We start from the raw sequence: 8,809 nt of genomic DNA, 5'->3' as shown, positions 1-8,809 counted from the left end.
CGGTGAACACGTGGTCTGTCACTGCGAGGACGATCATCTGTCCGTCCTGTCTCCCTGTAGCGCTGTCTTAGGCGTCTCACAGTATGGACATTGCAATTTATTGCCCTGGCCACATCTGCAGTCCTCATGCCTCCTTGCAGCATGCCTAAGGCATGTTCACGCTGTTGAGCAGGGACTCTGGGCATCTTTTTTGTTTTTGTTTTTCAGAGTCTGTAAAGGCCTCTTTAGTGTCCTAAGTTTTCATAACTGTAACCTTAATTGCCTACTGTCTGTAAGCTGTTAGTGTCTTAATGCACCACAGGTGCGTGTTCATTAATTGTTTATGGTTCATTGAACAAGCATGGGAAACAGTGTTTAAATCCTTTACAATGAAGATCTGTGAAATTATTTTGATTTTTACGAATTATCTTTGAAAGACAGGGTCCTGAAAAAGGGACGTTTCATTTTTTACTGGGTTTAGTTGAAATGTTGTTATAACAATGTTCTCATAACACAGCTTCCCTGTAGCTCAGTTGGTAGAGCATGGTGTTTGCAATGCCAGGGTCGTGGGTTCGATTCCTACGGGGGGCCAGCACAGAAAAAAAAAAAAATGATGTAATGAAATGTATGTATTCACTATTGTAAGTTGCTCTGGATAAGAGCGTCTGCTAAATGACTTAAATGTAAAAATGGAACATAGATCTCAGTGTGAAGCATTTCCTCTTTTGTTGATAAAGACTCATAAATCGGTATCCAATGCCTGCAGAGAAACCATTGTGTGTGCATATATTCTACCCTTTCTCAGACAAACACACCTAGTCGTCAGCATCTGCTGTATCTCAACCCATGTTTATCTACTGCACATCAGCCTGATAGAAAAACACACCATCACCATCCTGCCACAGCCAGAATCAATGTGAACCCAATCCCCTGAGAAGAAAACCTAACAGGAAGGCATTTCACAGCCCCAGCAAAAACAGACAACACATCAGGCATGTAGCCACTGTCTACTGGGAATACTTCCGAAGGGCACAAGCATAACCCCCACAGACAGAGTCATATTCACTAAACACGAAATGGAAGTTAATGGGACAAAATAGGGATGTACTATCCAATAAGAAATGCTTGTTTTCATTTCCATTGCAAAACGTTTTACTACAGCATGCCCAATGAATGCGACACAGCTCACCTCTCAAAGACATAGCGCAGGGCAATGAAGCCCAGGGCCAGAGGCAGGTGTAGAGCAGGTCCTGGGGTAGAGGGTACCGGTCCCCCTCCTCCATCTCTATGTCCTTCCAGGTAAACCCTGAACGCAGCCAGTACTCCTCCTTCCATAGCCACTGGTCAAGCAATCCCTCCATCCTACCAAGAGGAGAGGGGAGGGAGGGAGGGAAAGAGAGGAGAGGGAATGTTTGAGATCTCCATCCTCACAAGTGGCTGTCCCTGCTGAATCAGCTGGGAGCCTGCAAATTAAAATATGGCAGCTAAATGGAGTGAACAAGACACTATGTGTCCTTGATTCAAATCTCCCAGACAAAAAAATTGTTCTAAGTGAGAGCCAACATGAAATCTGTGTGAGCCTTAAAATACCATACATTCCTCATTAGTGTAGCTACTCCTCCAATTACAATACAGTAGCCTACATAAAAAGCTAATAACCAAGAGCATGTTATTAGGATTGTCTGTGTGTCTGTAAATCCCCAATGTTGTATTATTATCTCTTGTCCACTTGATAGAATTGTTGTTGAGTGGATGGATGGACCTCGCCTCCCTGAACAGCAATGTAAACAGTCCCTCCCATTCATGATCGCGCACCTCACTCCATCAACCTTGTGGGATTTAATTGCATGCCTTCTTCGGCATATATAATTTCTCTGCATTTATCAGCCTGGTGAAATGTCCCAATGAATACTCCCACCATAACGACGAGATGAGAACATTACGGGTTTGGCATAGCACTTTGATTAATAGATTTAAAAAGATATATATATATTTCACCTTTATTTAACCAGGTAGGCTAGTTGAGAACAAGTTCTCATTTGCAACTGCGACCTGGACAAGATATAGCAAAGCAGTTCGACACATACAACAACACAGAGTTACACATGGAATAAACAAACACAGTCAATAATACAGTATAAAGTCTATATACAGTGAGTGCAAATGAGGTAGGATAAGAGAGGTAAGGCAATAAATAGGCCATGGTGGCAAAGTAATTACAATATAGCTGTCACGTTCTGACCTGTAAAGGTGTTATTTTTTTGTGTTTAGTTTGGTCAGGACGTGGCAGGGGGTATTTGTTTTATGTGGTTCAGGGTGGTTGTGTGTTTGTGTCCATGTAGAGAGGGGTATTTGATTTATTAGTCCAGGGTTTTGGTTATTGTTCTGTCTAGTCATTTGTATTTCTATGTTTAGTTAATTGGTGTTGGGGCCTTCAGTTGGAGGCAGCTGTCTATCGTTGCCTCTGATTGAAGGTCCTATAATTAGGGGTGTGTTTGTATTGTGGATTGTGGGTAGTTGTATTCTGTTTTGTGCTTGTCACATGGCAGAACTGTTAGCGTCGTGTCTATTAATTGTATACGTGTTTATTTTGTTTCTCCTTCTTATATATTAAAAATAGAAGATGAGTATACATTTCCCTGTTGTCTTGGTCCTCCACACACGACACTCGTTACAATAGCAATTAAACCCTGGAATGGTAGATGTGCAGAAGATGAATGTGCAAGTAGAGATACTGGGGTGCAAAGGAGCAAGATAAATAAAAACAGTATGGAGATGAGGTAGATTGGATGGGCTATTTACAGATGAGCTATGTAAATGGCTCATAATGTAGCCAATGATAGAGACCCAAAACAAACAACGGTTTCAGTAAAATGAAAAGTTGCGCTGTTTCTAAATCCTTTTTTCTAAATACCTGTTTCTAAATCTCTTTAAATGCCCTTTTCCTCCTGTTTTATTTGTATGACTAAACTTATCTAGTTCTCCAACCATTCAATGGGAATTGTGTAATATTACTCACTCTTTCCTGGGTGAGTATGACTTGAGGCATCTTTTTCATTGATTCCAGTGGTTCTTCTTGGAGTTCCCAGGGTTTGCTGTAGTGCAAGTGCCAACTAATTTCATGCAGTCATAATCTGAAACGATAGTTTATACACCATAGTTACACAACCATATGCTGTTTCATTGGTGCATATGCTCAAGCAAACCTGTAGGTTTCAGCTCATTAGGTGAGTGATGTGTATGGCATGGGCCCTCTGAAAATATAACAAAGTGAAAAACACTAATCCATTCCAAAAGAAACTATTCACATATGCATGCCACATCTGTATGCCCATATGTTTACTCAGATTGGAAAATGATGTATGCCTATGTAACCGATGTGAAATTGCTAGCTAGTTAGTTAGCGGTGGGGCGCGCTAATAGCGTTTCAATCAGTGACGTCACTCGCTCTGAGACCTGAAGTGGTTGTTCCCCTTGCGTTGCAAGGGCCGTGGCTTTTGTGGCGCGATGGGTAACGATGCTTCGGTGGGTATCAGTTGTTGATGTGTGCAAGGGTCCCTGGTTCGAGCCCAGGTTGGGGCGAAGAGAGGGACGGAACCTACACTGTTACACCTACCAGTAAACATATTTCAGTTTTTACACAGAATAACGCCCAAGGGGCCAGGTACAATAAATAAACCAACAAAACATTTTTACTAAAGTTGGTACGGTACTTGCAAGCAGTATGATTAGGCTATGCTACAACATTCATACATTTGAAACTCTCAATTGCAGTTCTATATTCCGTGTTCAGTTTTGCGATGTTCGGCCCGCCCTGGCCGTTTACCGCTGTGACAACACTGTGCTTTCCGTCCCATTAATCCAGCGAGGACAGGTAATCCCAATGTTGTTTTCAATTTAAATCAATGGCAAATTACATTTACCGTCTTCCATAATGCCTTTTGGCGAATTGATGTTGTATTTTTTTAGGCTACATAATAGTTGATCTATTTATCTCGGTTGTTTTGGTGTTGTATTGAGGCATGTTTATTGAAGATTGCGGAGCTATAATGAACTCGTAATGTATAGGATATACCTCATATTTTATGTAGTCATTCGAGGCATAGCCAGCGCAACTTTTCATTTTATTGACTTGGAGTTACATTGTTTATTGACTTGGAGTTACATTGTGTTTTTTAAGTGTACTGCTCAAAAAAATAAAGGGAACACTTAAAAAACACAATGTAACTCCAAGTCAATCACACTTCTGTGAAATCAAACTGTCCACTTAGGAAGCAACACTGATTGACAATAAATTTCACATGCTGTTGGAATAGACAACAGGTGGAAATTATAGGCAATAAGCAAGACACCCCCAATAAAGGAGTGGTTCTGCAGGTGGGGACCACAGACCACTTCTCAGTTCCTATGCTTCCTGGCTGATGTTTTGGTCACTTTTGAATGCTGGCGGTGCTTTCACTCTAGTGGTAGCATGAGACAGAGTCTACAACCCACACAAGTGGCTCAGGTAGTGCAGCTCATCCAGGATGGCACATCAATGCGAGCTGTGGCAAGAAGGTTTGCTGTGTCTGTCAGCGTAGTGTCCAGAGCATGGAGGCGCTACCAGGAGACAGGCCAGTACATCAGGAGACGTGGAGGAGGCCGTAGGAGGGCAACAACCCAGCAGCAGGACCGCTACCTCCGCCTTTGTGCAAGGAGGAGCAGGAGGAGCACTGCCAGAGCCCTGCAAAATGACCTCCAGCAGGCCACAAATGTGCATGTGTCTGCTCAAACCGTCAGAAACAGACTCCATGAGGGTGGTATGAGGGCCCGACGTCCACAGGTGGGGGTTGTGCTTACAGCCCAACACCGTGCAGGACGTTTGGTATTTGCCAGAGAACACCAAGATTGGCAAATTCGCCACTGGCGCCCTGTGCTCTTCACGGATGAAAGCAGGTTCACACTGAGCATGTGACAGACGTGACAGAGTCTGGAGACGCCGTGGAGAACGTTCTGCTGCCTGCAACATCCTCCAGCATGACCGGTTTGGCGGTGGGTCAGTCATGGTGTGGGGTGGCATTTCTTTGGGGGGCCGTACAGCCCTCCATGTGCTCGCCAGAGGTAGCCTGACTGCCATTAGGTACCGAGATGAGATCCTCAGACCCCTTGTGAGACCATATGCTGGTGCGGTTTGCCCTGGGTTCCTCCTAATGAAAGACAATGCTAGACCTCATGTGGCTGGAGTGTGTCAGCAGTTCCTGCAAGAGGAAGGCATTGATGCTATGGACTGGCCCGCCCGTTCCCCAGACCTGAATCCAATTGAGCACATCTGGGACATCATGTCTCGCTCCATCCACCAACGCCACGTTGCACCAGTGACTGTCCAGGAGTTGGCGGATGCTTTAGTCCAGGTCTGGGAGGAGATCCCTCAGGAGACCATCTGCCACCTCATCAGGAGCATGCCCAGGCATTGTAGGGAGGTCATACAGGCACGTGGAGGCCACACACACTACTGAGCCTCATTTTGACTTGTTTTAAGGACATTACATCAAAGTTGGATCAGCCTGTAGTATGGTTTTCCACTTTAATTTTGAGTGTGACTCCAAATCCAGACCTCCATGGGTTGATAAATTGGATTTCCATTGATTATTTTTGTGTGATTTTGTTGTCAGCACATTCAACTATGTAAGGAAAAAAGTATTTAATAAGATTATTTCTTTCATTCAGATCTAGGATGTGTTGTTTAAGTGTTCCCTTTATTTTTTTGAGCAGTATATATATATATATATATATATATAAACCCCTTCCTAATATCCTGAAGGAGTTCCCACATATGCTGAGCACTTGTTGGCTGCTTTTCGTCCACTCTGCGGTCCAACTTATCTCGAACCATCTCAATTGGGTTGAGGTCGGTTGATTGTGGAGGCCAGGTCATCTGATGCAGCACTCCATCACTCTCCTTCTTGGTCAAATATACCTTACACAGCCTGGAGGTGTGTTGAATCATTGTCCTGTTGAAAAACAAATGATAGTCCCACTAAGGGCAAATCAGATGTGATGGTGTATCGCTGCAGAATGCTGTGGTAGCAATGCTGGTTAAGTGTGCCTTGAATTTTAAATAATCACAGACACTGTCACCAGCAAAGCACCATCACACCTCCTCCTCCATGCCTCACTGTGGGAACCACACATGCGGAGATCATCCATTCACTTACTCTGCGTCTCACAAAGACAGCGGTGGGAACCAAAAATCTCTAATTTAGACTCATTAGACCAAAGGACAGATTTCCACCAGTCTAATGTCCATTGGTCGTGTGTCTTGGCCCAAGCAAGTCTCTTCTTATTATTGGTGTCCTTTAGTATTGGTTTCTTTGCAGCAATTCGACCATGAAGGCCTGATTCACGTAGTCTCCTCTGAACAGTTGATGTTGAGATGTCTGTTACTTGAACTCTGTGAAGCATTTACTTGGGATGCAATCTGAGGTGCAGTTCACTCTAATAAACGTATCCTCTGCAGCAGAGGTAACTTTGGGTCTTCCTTTCCTGTGGCAGTCTTCATGAGAGCCAGTTTCATCATAGCGCTTGATGTTTTTTGTGACTGCACTTGAAGAAACTTTCAAAGTTCTTGAAATTTTCCGTATTGACTGACCTTCATGTCTTAAAGTAATCTCTTGCATATTTGAGCTGTTCTTGCCGTAATATGGACTTGGTCTTTTACCAAATAGGGCTATCTTCTGTATATCTTCTTCTACCTTGTCACAACACAACTGATTGGCTCAAACGCATTAAGGAAATAAATTCCACAAATTAACTTTTAACAAGGCACAGCTGTTCATTGAAATGCATTCCAGGTGACTACCTCATGAAGCTGGTTGAGAGAATGCCAAGAGTGTGCAAAGCTGCCATCAAGGCAAAGGGTGGCTGCTTTTTAGAATCTCAAATATGAAATATATGTAGATTTGTTTAAGACTTTTTTGGTTACTACATGATTCCATATGTGTTATTTCCTAGTTTTTCTACATTCTACAATGTAGAAAATAGTAAAAATAAAGAAAAACCCTTGAATGAGTAGGTGTGTCCAAACTTTTGACTGGTACTGTATATATAAACACTTTATACATATACCCTACTGTACTGCATATGTACTGTATATTAGGGAGCTTCCCTTTGCTAACAGTGAATAATATCTAGATTTATTGTCCTAGGATTAACCTTCATTTACGCCCTGCCTTCATAATATCTAGTACTACCTACTCTAGTGAGATCAGTCTTTCATATCTGAGTACCTTGCTTGTTAACACATGTTTTATGAGCTTAATTAGGCCTACATCATATTTGTCAGAGAAACGTAATTGTTATTCATAAACTGTTATAAGCTGACTCTGACTCAGTTAATGAGTGTGCCTTAGTATTAGACTTGACACTGACGGAAGGGGAATCCAGCATGGGGAGGATGAAACATGTTTCCCTGTCAGATCGACAGTATTGCTAACATTTATAGTACCACTCACATGACAGACTACTGCATACCGTTCATACCCGATGGTACTCCTAACAGAATGGAACCCATGTAACAGGAAGTGAGCAGGGGAATTACACCTGCTGTTAGGCTGAGAGCATCTAGGGACATATCGGCAGATTGCTTCTTTACAACCAAATGAGTGGTTTTGTTGGCACTATTCAATTTCCTGCTCTCCTTTTTGTGTCTTACTCATCAGCAATGTATCACAGTTCTTCCTGGAAAAACTCCCTACTCTAGGTCCTATTTATAAGCTATTACTGGGGTTTGTCCTGATTAGGTAATGTGGTCAGAAAAACTCCTGGCCCTTGCATGACTTCCCTTCACTAATCAGTCTAAACCACATGCATCCCCTCTTCCTGAACTCATTAAGATTTTAGGAACATTTGGGTAGCCAAATCCAGACTAAATCATTGAACCCAAAAATAATCCCACCACCCTAGAGATGCAGCATCTCCCTGAGGGCGCTGTACTGTTCATAACCTGGCCAATCTGGCAACCATCTCCTTTTTCCATGCTGCTAGGCTATAAGTGGCTTTAGTCCAAAACTAACAGTCTTCTGAAGGGAAGGGGTTCTCCAGAGTTTCCCTAGAGGACCAGCAGGCTCTACAATGCATGGCTCTGTCTGTTTCTAACCTGCAGTTGAAGGTATCCCCCTGTAAAAATGTTACTCTGTCTTTCCTCAGGAATTCAGGGTGTGTTTAGAGTCGAGGCACCTGAAATGGGTATACAGCATGTGTCTAATGTCTGCTCTCTGATCACCTGACTGTCAAGGCATATTTATACTCCTATCAGATTCCAAATAATCGCTTGGAAACTAGAATACATTATATTAGGGTGTGGACTTGAGGCGCTAGTGAAATATTCTTAAATTCGTTCTGATTAACTAAATTAGCTTAATATTTCTGGAAAAGCTCTCTGTTAAAAAGTTAACACTGTCATTTCAATGACTGACTAACCAAACACAAGTGTACCACAGGAGGTTGGTGGCACCTTAATAAGGATCGGCCCCTTTTTTCCCATTTTCGCCTAAAATGACATACCCAAATCTAACTGCCTGTAGCTCAGGCCCTGAAGCAAGGATATGCATTTTCTTGGTACCATTTGAAAGGAAACACTTTGAACTTTGTGGAAATGTGAATGGAATGTAGGAGAATATAACACATTATATCTGGTAAAAGATTATACAAAGAAAAAAAAACGTTTTTTTGTATCATCATCTTTGAAATGCAAAAAAAAGGCCATAATGTATTATTCCAGCCCAGGCGCAATTTAGATATTGGCCACTAGATGGCAGCAGTGTATGTGCAATGTTTTAGTCTGATCCAATGA

Source organism: Salmo salar, chromosome ssa16 (genome assembly GCF_905237065.1).
Source record: "Salmo salar chromosome ssa16, Ssal_v3.1, whole genome shotgun sequence".
NCBI lineage: Eukaryota > Metazoa > Chordata > Actinopteri > Salmoniformes > Salmonidae > Salmo > Salmo salar.
This window is presented reverse-complemented; position numbering follows the sequence as displayed.